The sequence below is a fragment of the Delphinapterus leucas genome, chromosome 13, assembly GCF_059928025.1.
Source record: "Delphinapterus leucas isolate spDelLeu-1000000601 "Yukka" chromosome 13, BTC_Dleu_Yukka2, whole genome shotgun sequence".
In the NCBI taxonomy this organism is placed as follows: Eukaryota; Metazoa; Chordata; class Mammalia; order Artiodactyla; family Monodontidae; genus Delphinapterus; species Delphinapterus leucas.
Genome location: NC_143141.1, coordinates 58,714,294 through 58,728,675, shown reverse-complemented (window position 1 = coordinate 58,728,675; position 14,382 = coordinate 58,714,294). Strand labels below are relative to the sequence as shown.

General features: G+C 39.7%; 1 long non-coding RNA gene across 5 annotated transcripts in view; it reads left to right on the top strand.

The window, feature by feature from the left end:
• The window catches only part of LOC111174814 (uncharacterized), an 80,651-nt gene that overhangs the window by 20,310 nt on the left and 45,959 nt on the right, over positions 1 to 14,382 (top strand). For all 5 annotated transcript variants that reach the window (XR_016395302.1, XR_002644563.2, XR_016395301.1 and 2 more), the window contains exon 2: positions 11,972 to 12,062. This is a non-coding gene — a long non-coding RNA (uncharacterized LOC111174814). The remainder of the gene's footprint in view (positions 1 to 11,971; positions 12,063 to 14,382) is intronic.

The following is a 14,382-nucleotide window of genomic DNA, read 5'->3' as shown; positions in this document are numbered from 1 at the left end:
ATGATCCCAGATGCAATGCCAGATTTTCCAAATAACAAATTCTGAAAGAATTTGGAGAAGAGGAAGAATGAAGTAATTGGATTATCAAAGAAGGTTACTTGGAGGAGGCAGGGTAGGAGCTGAACGTTGAAATCTGCGTAGAGTTTTTATGAGAAAGAAGGAAAGTCATAGAGGGGAATTACAGTCTGGGAGCCAGAATGAGTCAAGAAATAGAGGGGATTGATAGTAGCATGTGAGGTGTGAAAAGGCAATTGCTCTCTGCTGCTGAGAGCGTGTGCTGAAAGCAGGAGATAGGGATATACAGGTATTATGATCAGATTGGAGAGTACTTTCAAAGCCAGGTAGAGTTATAAGTAGAGAGATATGGGGAAGAGTGGATAGCCCATGTGCCTTCCAGAGGGAGATATTTTATCATCAACAGAAACATGGTAGAACTCTCAGTGTATGTGAATCCTCTACCTACATTGGAAAATGTAAACCATAATTTTGTTATGCAATATAGTAAAAAATAAAGTTACTCTTCAGATAGAATATAAAATATATACAACTATGACCATTTTGACATAGTGCACACAAGGACCTTCAGTTCACCATCAACAGTGTCTCAGAAATAAGAGAAACAACCATGTCTGCTTAGCGGAACAGTGGTTGTCAGCACCATGGACAGCGATGCTGTGGCGGCACGCTGCAACTCCAGGCAGAGAAATTAAGACTTGGTGAAGTAGATCTGTCAGTACCAAACCAGTGGAATGGAATCTTTCAGGAATTTCAAAGATGAATCTTTCTACCAAGCTTCCCTTTCTTTGGACTCCCACCAGGGGGAGGAGAGCCCCAGATGTGCTTTCTTTAGAGACTTGATGTACAGATGTACAGAAAACCCAAAGCTTTCAGAAAATTAAAACTAATTGTTTTTACAAGGATTAAGAACCCTGGAAGAAGAAAATGAGTAGTGGCATTTTTACCCTTCTGAACTCAACTTTCCCTTACTACCAAGACATGGAACTCTGTTGTCTATAATAGCATCCTAAGACCAGCCAATCCTCCCTAGTCTGAGGCCCCCAGCTTGCCTCCTGCTGAGGCCCAGGATAGAAAAGGACAAGAAAGCTGCAGAAGCTGGGTGGTCTAATTTTAAGAGTATAATCTGAGGTGGGTTTTTTTTTTTCTGGTTTCTTAATTCTCATCTGCAAACTTCTCAATCAGGCTTAGCTTGAGGTCTGACATCTGAGGGCTGGAGCCAGCATAGTATTCTTTGATTAAGAGAGGAAAAAAAAGGAAGGAAAGATAAGTGTAAAAGGATTTAGAACCTATTAAAAGCATCTGAAGCACATCTATTTTTTTTTTTAAGGGACAATTCTGTCACTAAGGGGCATTATCAGGTTTGTTCTTGCTTAGAGATGTTAACATGGCTCTGATGGGACTTCTTCCTGATAACAAATCTTCAGTGCATAAAGCATTCTTATTGTTCTAAGTCGTCAGCATGCCATTCATGGGGTCTTTTTCCACTCTTTCACTCCAGGCTGACCTCGAACTAATGACTATCACCCATTGGAAAGTTCTACTTCTCTTGTCTAGTGCTTTGCCCATTTCAGACCTTAAGGGCCGCCACACCATAGTTCTTACTGTTCGCTCTGCCTGCCATGCCCTAAACACTCCTCACCTTTGTCCATTCCTGAAGATTTTGCCTATTGTTTAAGCCCTGAATATTCAGAGGCTTTTCCTAGTCTCCCAACTAAATAAGGAGCCTTAAGGCCCCATGGTATCTACAATGCTTAGCTTTGCATATTGGTAGTTTGTGCCTTTGGATTATCTCTCTTCCACTAGATTGTAAATTCCTTGAGAGCAATAATTGTGATTTATGTTGTGTGTACCACAAGCAATCCATAAGTATTGGTTGAATTTAATTATTTGGAAAAATGCTATCTGGCTACATTTGTGTACCAGTCCTTCAATTAGACCTTCAAAATAGACTATGAAGGCTGAGAATCTCTTAGAAGTGAAGGAAAAACAGACAGGACTTAAGTGGATTGCCACCAGTCACCTCCTCCTCTTGCCCCTCTCGAATTCCTTTGTAGCAAAGAGAATGCAGTGTTGGCTTCCTCATTTAATCATTACTGTGGTTTTTGAGGCTCTTAAAAATTAACTTTAATGCTTTTTTAAAATGCCACTTGACAACAGTGTACAGGTATTTTACATAACTACTGTATACCGGAGGTGTCTTCAATAGAACGTAGTGATCAAAATCCAGATCATAATTATATCCCGTCAGTGTTTCCATTATAAGCTCCTCTCCAGAAGGGTTTGTTACCCATTTGTTTAATTTGTATCAGGCTTCACCCTGACATGCAAGTTTCTCAGTCCCACTATAATGTAGGGAATCTTTTTCTGCCTCAAAACATACATTTTAATCAGTACAGCAGTTCTGTATGTGGAATACTGGGTTTCTCTGCTGGGCAAGCAGACTCAATTACCCACACTGGACATTCATATCAGCACTGGATATTCATATCATATCTGGGGCAACTCTGATTGTCAAGGCTGCGGCACTGCCCAGGGTCCCCTGCGAGCCATCCTGTGGATTGGGTGTCAACCCTGAACACAAGTGATACAAGGGCTCTTGGGAACACGAGTCACTTGTGAGTGTTTATCACCCTGAATCCTCATGTTAAAATGCTAAGGACAAGGGAGAACTCAAGGCATTGCTCATCCAGGATGCCTGGCCTCCTGTTATCTGCTGGCCTGGACTAGCAATGGATCCTCAGGAAAACAGGAGGCTCTCTGATCCCCTCCCCAGGAATCAGTCTTGTTTTCTTTCCTCTGGGTTTGCCTCAGCCTTGGAGACCCAAGTTTGTTGCCCCTTCACTCCTCCTAATTCTGAGAACTTTGTACCTGTCAAGGTCAGGGGTTAAGGGGGGAAGTGCTTGCCCCTCACAGTTCTATTCTGGGTGGAGGACATTCCTGCTCTTCTCTTTTTCCTCAAGTCCTATTCCTCTTGATATTCTATTTGTTTTTAGACATCTCTAGTGGATTTTTACCTTCTTTATCTTTACATTGAATTTTCCTGGGGCACTTTTCTGATATTAAAGCGCAGAGAGAGGCAGGGACTAGAAGAATAGAGGGAAGGTAAAATTGAAGTTGGTTCTTTTGATTCTCACAAGTTTGTTGTGGGAATACCTCCTAGAAAACTTTCTATTTAGAAATTTCCTGCTTTGGGAATTCTACCAAAAGACTTGCTCTGTAGCTCAGGCCAATTACTTATTTGATCTGTTACCTTAGGTGTCTGGGGTGGGGATTCATTATTCAATGCACTCAGCAAACACTTATTGAGCAAGCAGGAGAAATACAAGCCCTTTCCTTATGCTGCTCACAAGCTAGCTGAAGCAATAAACAGTTAAACAAGCGTGGACAATATGAAAAAAGGAAATATAGGTCCAGAGGGAAATATACACGAGCTCTGGACTGCAGAAGGTTTAAAGGTGGTTTCCCAGAAGTATCACTTTAGCTAAGGCCTGAGCATGAGTAAAAACCTGGCAGGAGAAAGAGAAAGTGCATTCCAGGCTGAGGTCCCAAGGCAGAGAGAGCCTGGTCTGCAGTGATGCAACACATACGTTGGATACTCAGAGCAGATTCTTGTTAAATACTCCCTCGCTATTCAACACAATTATTCAGTAATAATCATAGATGAAACAAAGGAATAATGAAAGTCATCACGAGAAAAAAATTTTTTGTGACTGTGTATGGGGACAGATGTTAACTAGAGTTATTGTGGTGATTGCTTAGCAATATATATGAATATGGAATCATGTTGTACTCATGAAACTAATGTTAATTAGTTTATAATTAACATTAGTTATAATGTTAATTATACCTCAATAAACACACGCACACGCACACGCACAAGAATAACGGCCAGTGAAAAATGCAGATAGTGAAAATCTTTTGCTGAATATCATGTGTATAATCATGCCTGTAAAACTTTAAACAAAGCAAAAAGATATTATTATACAAAAAAGAAAAAGGTAATAAAATGACACATTAAATTTAATAATTTTTTTTTGAAAAAGGGGAAAAAACTTATACCTACTTATTGGTCTGTAGCTGAACAAATACTAACATTAGTTTCTGGTTTTGAAATATAGCTTCTGCATCTTTGTCACTGACTATATCAAAACTGCTTTTCTTTGCACATTCCCATTCAGTAGTCAGTATAGCCAGATTTGTCAACATGTCTTCACTCATAGTTGATCAAAAACATTTTTATTTAATTGTAATTTTGATAAGTTTCTTTCACATGAGGCAACAAATATGCAAATAATTAGGAAAAGTTTGGTAGAGATTCATAAAAATTCCATTTCACAATAAATTCCAGAGACTGCAATATTCTTTTTTTTAATTTAATTTTATTTTTATACAGCAGGTTCTTACTAGTTATCTATTTTATACATATTAGTGTATATATGAGACTGCAATATTCTTGTCTTTGTTTCTTCAGGACTGACTCTAGAGACTTTTAGATATTTCCATTTGGAGCTTGTATTTGTGTTTAAAATTGTGTTTCTTTACAATCACTGTTTCGTATACTGTTATTGTTATTTTTAATCTACTGTTAAGTGATGTTTGTGCTTTGTGGACTTGGATGATCTCTCCTTCCACTAGAATATGCAGTAGAATACACATCCACAGGAATATGTAGTATCATAGGGGCTGGAGACGTAAGAGCAAGAACCATACCAAACCATTAGAAACTTACTCTTGAGATAAATGCACATAGCTGAATTCATATGCATGGGACACAACTGTATAACTGAGTGTCCCAAATTAACTTTCACAAAGAATACAGTGTTTCTTAAAAGTAATAAAATGGCCTAATTTGAAGGTAGTGTATGTTTTATTAAAAATCAACGGATACTACAGCAATTGTTTAGATGTTAGAACTACCAAAGAGGCTTTTGTATTTTATCAATGCCCTTCAGCCAAACACAACCAGGGACACACCCGTAATGTAGTTGAACAAATTGGGTTTATTGTTGCAGTGAGGGAGCGCACACCCTGGGAAACCATGGGATGTCTCAGTAAGAGGGTGCTAGAAAGAACCTATTTGGTTTGGATTTGAGCTGTGGTTGGGTAATTTGGTGGAAGGTCTAAGGAAGCAGGTCTAAGAAATACAAATTCCCAGACCTCTCAAGAAATGTCAAGATCCAGTCTCTGATGGCATGGTCCTGTCTATTTAGATCCAGAGCAGAGTCTGCTCCAGTGTTTGCCAAACTTCCTGGATAAGAATCACCTGGGGGTACTTATTAAAATATATAAATTCCTGCACACACCCCTGCCACATTAATTAGTCTCCTGGGTAGGGGCCTGGGAACTTATATTTTAATATGTGCCTTAGGGGATTCTTGCCACCAGGGAATTCTGGGAAATAAATATTGATCTCTTCCTTTTCCTTAAAAGGGAAGCTTTATATTAGATAATTTAATAAAGCTTAAGGGTACCTGGCTAGTGTTTGGAGAAAAGAATACAGCTGATACATCAAGATAAAATGTGGATGAGTCTATGATTTAAACATAAAAACATAAGTCCAGGACTTCCCTGGTGGTGCAGTAGTTAAGAATCTGCCTGCCAAAAAAAGAATCTGCCTGCCAATGCAGGCGACACGGGTTTGAGCTCTGGTCCAGGAAGATGCCACGTGCCGCGGAGCAACAAAGCCCGTGCAGCACAACTACTGAGCCTGTGCTCTAGAGTCTGCAAGCCATAACTACTGAGCCAGTGTGCCACAACTACTGAAGCCCACGCACCTAGAGCCCATGCTCCGCAGCAAGAGAAGCCACCGCAATGAGAAGCCCGCGCACCACATTGAAGAGTAGCCCCCACTTGCCACAACTAGAGTAAACTTGCGTGCAGCAACAAAGACCCAACGCAGCTAAAAATTAATTAATTAATTAGTTAGTTAATTTTTAAAAAGAGTGTAAGTCCATAAAAATTGATAGGGAAAGTATAGGTGAATTTTTAAAATATAATCTTCAATAGAGATTTTGAACTTTCTAAATTTCAAAATACAAAACCATAAGATATTAAGGAAAAGACTGACATGTATGCTTGAATGTGACAAATTTCAAAATATGTATATTAAAAAATGACCACAAGGTTAAGACAAACTTGGAAAATACTTGCAACCCAATGGCAGACCCAGGTTGTGTTAAGTTGTTAAGAAAAAGATAAACAGTTCTGTTAGAATGGTGAAAGGATAGCATCAAAAGATAGTTCACAGAAAAAGAAATAAAAATGTGAAATCTCACTCTGAATTAAAGAAGTTAAGTAGGGTTTGGGGTTTTGTTTTATTTTTTCGTTTTTGTTTTTTGCCCACCAGAAAGTTGTATCACTCAATTAAACATTTAGGCATCTTTACTAATAGTATATTTTTAAAGACCAAGATGACAACAATGTTTTAAGATTTTTCTTGTTTTAACATTTATTGTTGCCATTTTAAATCATAGCAATTTAATGCCTTGATTGCTCTGTACATCTGAGTTAGATTGTATTCAAAATTATATTTTGAGGAATATTACATACCTGCAATTGGATACTCTGGGTAGGTGAGGTAGCTACCTTAGGTTTCCCTAAGTTTCTTTAAGAACAGTGGTTCTCAAAGTGTTGTCCCCAGACTAGCAGCATCAGCATCACCCAGGAATTTGTGAGATATGCAAATTTTCAGGCTCCTTCTCAGACCTACTGAATCAGAAATTCTGCAGGTGGAGTGTACCAATCTATGTTTTAACAAGTCTCCAGGTGACTCTGATGCTAGCTTAAGTTTGAGAACCATTGCCTATGAAAATCCTGATCCTATCTGCAACTTGGCCAGTCATTTCATCATGTGGATCTGTACTTACATGGCAACTTAGAATGCTTACACGTATTTGGAAATATATCCTTGAACTCACTACCACTTATTGCTACTTTTTAAAGGTATTGCCGAATTGTCTTCCAAAATGGTTGTGCTAATTTGCTTAGTGTATTGCTGAATAATTGTTGCCCCATGTCCTTAGTCAATACTGATCCAAAGTTCAGCTTCGGGGTATAATTACGGAGAATTGTCTAAAGCATTTCATTCAAGATGTGATTCTCTGAATTTACCCTTGAATCTAAATCGGGATGGTGGCTTCCAGGAGTTGTTCTGCTGAACCTCAGAGGTCCTCGGGCAGGTGGGGATGGACAGGAGATGGAAGGACAAGGGCTCTGCTTTCCCTTTCAATCAGAGCTGTTCCAACTGAATTGGTTTTAAGTGTTAGTACTCTGCATGAGATTTCCTTTTTAACAAAGAAGTCTGCTGTTAAAATGTTTGAAAATATGGGCTTTGTTGTCAAAGACCAGAGTACCTGGACTACATTGTTTTGGCCCTCCATATGTTTACTTTAAAAAAAATCAAATTCATCAATATTGGGAGGCATTATTAAAAAAAAAAAACAGCTTGTAGAAAAACATCATTGTATTTACTATACTAATATATTTTGAGAACACACCATAACACAGTGCAATGTCCCCTTTATGGGACCAAAAGCTTGTGTCTCAAAACCGTGAATTCTGTGCTTCTATTGAGCAAATAGTGAAATGTATGCGTTATTCTGTTTTCCTTTTTGCACTGGCTACAAGAAATCTTAGAACCACATTTTTGTGTTCTACCTTATTTGTAGACCCCCACCACCACCCTTTGCCTAGATTTTCTCCGTTAATTTTTTCACTGTATATCTTACTAAAATGTCTTAAGTTAATTTTTTAATAAGGAGGGGTATAAATAAATAAGTAGTAAATAGGAAATAATTAACATTGGAGTGGTAGTGGAAATTGAGGCAGTGAATGAGATCACCCAGGGAGGGCAGGCGATAAGAGGAGAGACCAGGGCCAAGGATGGAACCCCCAGAATAGCAAATTTATGTGGTTGGCTGAGGAAGGAGAAATCAAAGAAAGAGAGCTAGCAAAGGAGAGCATTTCAGGAAAGAGGAGGTAGTCAGTGGTGTCTGAGAGTAGAAACAGGTCACATAAGATAAAAACTGAAAAAAGGTAATTGGATTTAATAACCAGCAAGTCACTTGTGACCTCAGCAAGAGTTTCAGCAGAGGGGTGTAGGCATCGGCTAACTGACACGGGTTGACAAGGGAATGGGAAATGAAGTAATGCAGACAGACCTTGCAAAAGGTTGGCTAAGAGAAGAATAAGAGAAGAAGATGGCTAAAGGGGGATATAAGATGGGAAGGGGGGCAGTTTGTATTAATTTTTAAAGATACAAACGTGTTTATATGCTGAAGGAAAAGTTCCAGTAGAGAGGGAGGGGTTAAAAGTACAGAAAAAGAGAAGTGACAGAAATTGGGGGGATCAAGACCCTGGAGGAGTGGGGAGGGTAGAATCTCTGAGTCAGTTCCTGGGAAGGGTCCTGGGTGGAGGTGTGTAGAGAGGAGTGAAGATGAAGGGCACTGAGGCTGGGGCATCAAGGAAATATTTTCATCCCCAAACTAAAAGCCACTTAGAAAAAGATATTCATGAAACGGATGAAAAGAAGGTCCTAATATTTCAGACAAGCTAAAAGAAACTTTTTAAACTGATAGAAGATATAAAAGAATGACAATGTGGAATCTGAAAATTTTGGAAATGAAGTGATAAACCCAGGAAAGAATTCTAAATAAAGGGAAAATTTTATTTCAGAAATGAAGACTAAATTAGGAAAACACAAAAGAGAATAATAAGCTCAATAGATAAATGAGTGACTGAAGGGTAATAGCGAGTAAAAAGGACAAAAGAGATTTTAAAAGGGATATAGGCCAAAACAAACTAAAAACATAAACATGTTTCTTAGGGGAGAGGGAGAGAATAGAATAGGAGGATCAGGGATAGTTAGAATTCTTTGAACATACATTGTTTTGTAGATTTGACTTTGAAACCATGTTAGTATGTTACATAGCTATAAAACGAAATATTTAAAAAGCAATCCTGAAAGTAAAACACACACACACACACACACACACACACACACACACACGGTAGTCTGATTTAATCTCTAAAGATTTCAGTATTCTTCAGTAATCCTGGCCAAAGTCCTTTCTGCTTCAATCTTGTTTGTTCCTATGGGAAGTCAAGGAAGACTTGAACAGTTTCCTCACAATAGACTTTTTCATGGGAAGGGAGTTAGTAGAACTTCCCTTATCCTGGGCCAAAAATCTCAATTCTATTTCACTTTTCTCTGAGGTCCAATTTTAGCCAGATTCCCAAACTTTCCCTTGATACTTTTACAGTTTTTTTTAGATTTGCTGCAATAGAGACAGGGGTCTGATTCATGACAAAAACATTGTAAATTTGGCTTTCATTCACAATTACCTATGACAGCAGCATTACCAGGAGATTAAAGAATATTTAAAGAGGCTTGGAAATTGCCACAGAGTGATTGGGGAGATCCCAGGACATGTAATTTTTATGGGTATTGCTTATTCTCTTATCAGTTTCTTTGTCAACATCCCCAAGTAATTTGGCAAAAAACACTCCCTCCAGGCTAGATCTGGTGGGTGACAAGAGATGATATGCTACTTGCCCTCATAGAACTTAACAGTTTAGTGGGGAGAAGTGGCTGCCATACTCGAAACCAGGAACAGAGCCCAGATTTAAACTGAAAATAATCACTCTTCAACAACGTTGAGCTGTCCCCTGTATTTTCCGAATGCAAAGTGTTGTCAGTTCCCAGGGAATTACAATGAGGTGCCCTCACCCGCATTAGAACTAACAGGTATGGACATCTAATTGATGAGACCAGCTGTCTCAAGAGAGACTTCATGGTCTGAAGATGGGTGAATGAACACCTGAAATGGAATCTCCAAAATACCCGTGGATTAGATGAACTCAGTCAGAAAAAAAGAAAAGCAGTGATTTTCCTGGAATCTGGAAAACAGGGTGAGGGGGATGGAGGATGTATAAAAGAGAAATAAACCCTTGGTAGGATTTGAGATCAGGCAACTGCCATATATCATCTCAATTAACCAATAAACTTGTGAGGCTGATTGTACCTGATCACTGTGCAGATGAAAAAAACCAGAAAAGTTAAGTAACTAGGCTTAAATAATTTAAGATCCACCTGCTTTTCAAAGCTATAAGCCTTTCATCTGTGATAGCAATGATCTCTCTCTTTTGGAATGATCCTTGACATCTCCTAGAGCATCTGTTGGTAGGAATACTCTTGCTGTAGGAGTAATGTAGAGCTGGGAGGTAGCTGAGTTGGGAGCTTGGCCGATTCATTTTTCCCATCTGCTGTTATTGGATCAATAGTCATTAGAGACCTCCATTTCACAAGCGAGACATCTTCTGTTATAGGTTGGGGCCTCCAGGAAGCAGATTCTTTTTTTTTTTTTTTAATGGTTCTTTCTCACCATCATTTTTTTAAAATTTTATTTTACTTTTGGCTACGTTGGCTCTTCATTGCTGTGCGCAGGCTTTCTCTAGTTGCGGTGAGCAGGGGCTACTCTCCGTTGTGGTGTGTTGGCTTCTCATCATGGTGGCTTCTCTTGTTGTGGAGCACGGGCTCTAGAGCGCAGGGTCAGTAGCTGTGGCGCACGGGCTTAGTTGCTCCGCAGCATGTGGGATCTTCCAGGACCAGGGCTTGATCCCGTGTCCCCTGCAGTGGCAGGCGGATTCTTAACCACTGTGCCACCAGGGAAGTCCCCGTAAACAGATTCCGAGAAGGAGTTTAGCAGTCAGTTTATTTGTTAGGGAGTCCTCTTGTGATTAATACCTATAGGGAGGAGAAGAAATTAAGATTGGGTAAGGGAGAAATTGGGCTGCGATACTCTCCCAGCAAAGGCCTTAGCCAACCCCCCAGGGAACTCCAGAATCAGAATGACCCCCTTGGAGTTGTTCCAAGTCAAGCCAGTCTTTATACCGCCACATTGATCAGTAAATGGGTACCAGCTGCCCCTGGAAGGAAGCATGACCTTGGAAGGGCAGTTTTCTTCACTCAAGGCTAACAGCTGAGGGCCAAATGCCAGCAGCACTCCTAGCAGCTGGAGAAATAAGTCCTTCCTACCTGAAGGGCATCTGGACCATGCATCACAACATCCACTAAACCTCCCAAAAGTTGTGGAGGCTCAGCCAAAGTGAAGACTTTAGCCCAAAGGATTATCCTGTTGTTCCAGTTCCCATGATTTATTAGTTCACATTTGCCCATCTCAGTTCATTTCAGGGTATGGCAGATTTTTCACAGTAATTGACATGCAAAGAGGAGAGGTGTTGTCTGGAAGAATAAGCCATCTGACTAGAGGGAAGGGCAAAAGGCAAAGTTATACGAGAGTGACCCTGTTGTCATGGTTGGTGGGAAGGAAATCAGAATGGCATGATATATCCGCCAGAGGTCATTGAGAATGGCTGGTAAGCAGGCGCCATATTAGTTCTGAATCAGATTTAAAGGTCACGATGCATGGTTCCTCCTCCATCCACTATAAGACTTTCTTAGATATATTGAGAAATCATTGTGGGTAAAAGCTTGACCAGCCTCATTCTCCCTAGCTGCTCCTCTGGGTCCTACTATTCTAACCCAGGGCCTCCAATGCAAGCCCAGAGATGAGAAAGAGGAAGAAAATATCTTTTAAAAATGATGATACTATTCCCATTCTCTGCTCACCCTGGAGGCTTATTTTGAAAATCAGTGATTTAACTTGTTAGCGGTTTAATTCACTTTTAAAAGATTAACCAGACTAATTACTCATCAGATTTCACCACCTTTGTCAGCCTCAATAAGGATCCTTTGTTACAATGATTAATGTGTTTTAATTGCAGCTTCTCTCAGAGCGATAATTCAATCGCACAGTATTTGCCGAATCTATGGAAATCTTGGAAATGCTTTGACAGCTGAGCTATTCTTGGGAAATGAAAGTAAAGGAATATATGTAACTAACAAAAAGTGTTTTATAGCATATCATTAATATGGATTTTCCCTCTCTGACAGACCTTGCTCAACTTCAGTCCATGAAGCTGCTTGCTGTGCATGTCAGTTTGCCATCCAGGAACTACCAGGAGGTAGAGATCAATTAACACAGGTGACTGGATTTTCTCCGGTTGGTGTCCTCAAACATATGTTAATCGTAGTAATAATCATAGCAAATATACATCGGTCACAGGGAATGTTAAGTAACTAGCCAGTGTCCATAAATAATCATCCAGTTAAGGGAGTGGATCCTGTGTTGATCATTCTGTTTTCTACCCAATGCTTCACCTTCATTCATTTAACTGCTGTGTGCTTTCCAAGTTAAGGATTTTACAACATTAGAAAGATGTCTGTAGAACCTGGTAGAGAGATGAATTGTATGTGGCCAATACTAATCTCAAACTTACAATGTATTTTAATGGTATTATTTTTTAAAGCACAGTGGTTCTAAGACCTTTGGAGTTGATTCTTGGCTCTATCACTTATTAGCTATGAGACCTTGGGGGAAATGAGCAGTATCTGGCCTCCCAGCCTTCAGTTTCCTCGTCTCCAAAGTAGGTATGATAATACCCACCTGGTAGTGAGGATTAAAATGAGGTATTGTATGTAAGACCCAGCACACCACCTAGAATATAGTAAGCATTCATTAAATTATTTTTGAAAAAGCTATAAGCCTTTATACTTTAAGAAAACCATATGAAGATGAGAATCAGGGATCTGATCTCACAATAACCCAGAGACAGGTAGGAAAGGTGTGCTACTGTTGTTGTTTTTCACAGAAGAGGAAACGGCATAGGGAAGCATGATGATGTCAGTAAACACATGATATATGTCCATCAACTAACTACTCAATCAAGCAAAAAGGTTGCCCTAAAGCCCACAGATGCTCAGTCCCATTGCAGTGCTTCTCCTACTGCCACCTTGGAGGCATCAAGGCCTCTGAATGAGTAGAGTAGTTGAGAACAGAATAACTAACTCATTATTTGTTGACAAATATTAGCCCCTCTGTGGGATATATGCATCAATAATAGCTAACAGAGCCAGGAATTACCTCATTTAATTCATATAGCAAGCCTAGCAAGTAAATATCATTATTGCCCCCATTTTACAGGTGAGGACACTGAAGCTTAGAGATATTAAATAACTTGTTTGACAGATTTAAACCCAGGTCTGTCCAACTCTAGTGTCTGTGTTTTAACCATATACAATTCTGCCTCCTGCCAATCCCACTTTATAAGATGCCATTTTAAAAAGGGAAAGTTTTAAGTAAGACCTACCTGGTCTATATGGTAATTACTCAGTACGCTTTAAATTTCCATCCTAGTGGTTCAGGCAACCACGACTCAACAATTTTCTTAACTTCTGAACCAGAGGTTGTGAATACTGTTGTTCCTTCACTTGGGGAATGGCACTGGCTGTGAAAAAAATTAGGAAGTAAATTCTTCCTTGGATATTTATAATACACATTTGCATGGGGAAGGCTCTGAGAAATACTATGGTTTAAAAAAAATTGTTTAATTGTGTTAAACCTGATTCATAAGCTTATCTGACCATAGAACTCTTCTTTTTAGTTATAATCATTGAGAACTTATGGGAACCCATTTAGATTCATTTACATAATAATCATGGGCAAAATTTATAGAGTACTTAGTATTTCCCAGACACTGATCTCAGAACTTCACATGTATTCACTGATGTTATCTTTTTTAAAATATTTATTTATTTGGCTGCGCTGGGTCTTAGTTGTGGCACATGGGATCTTCGTTGCGGCATGTGGGATCTTTTAGTTGCGGCATGTGGGCTCTTAGTTGCAGCATGCGGGATCTAGTTCCCTGACCAGGGATCGAACCCAGGCCCCCTGCATTGGCATCGTGGAGTCTTAACCACTGGATCAACAGGGAAGTCCCATGTATTCACTGATGTTATAATACTCTTTTTTTTTTTTTTTTGCGTTACGCGGGCCTCTCACTGTTGTGGCCTCTCCCGTTGCGGAGCACAGGCTCTGGACGCACAGGCTCAGCGGCCATGGCTCACGGGCCCAGCCACTCCGCGGCATGTGGGATCTTCCCGGACTGGGACACGAACCCGTGTCCCCTGCATCAGCAGGCGGGCTCTCAACCACTGTGCCACCAGGGAAGCCCTATAATACTCTTATGAGGCAGGTGTTTTCAGAATAACCTTATGAGGTAAATGTTTTTCTTAAACAATTTTCCCAAGATCACAAACTATTAAGTGGCAGAGGCAGGAGCTGAACTCAGGGTGTTTTTCTCTAGAACCTGTGCTCTCACAGCTGCCATGGAAGAGCTGATGTAGCAGGTCATACTCAAAAGCATGTCATGTTTTTCTAATTTAAATATGGAATAAGTATGCTATATCAAATTTCCATTTTGATTAAATTGACTCAACCAAGGAGGAAAAACCTGGCAAAACCA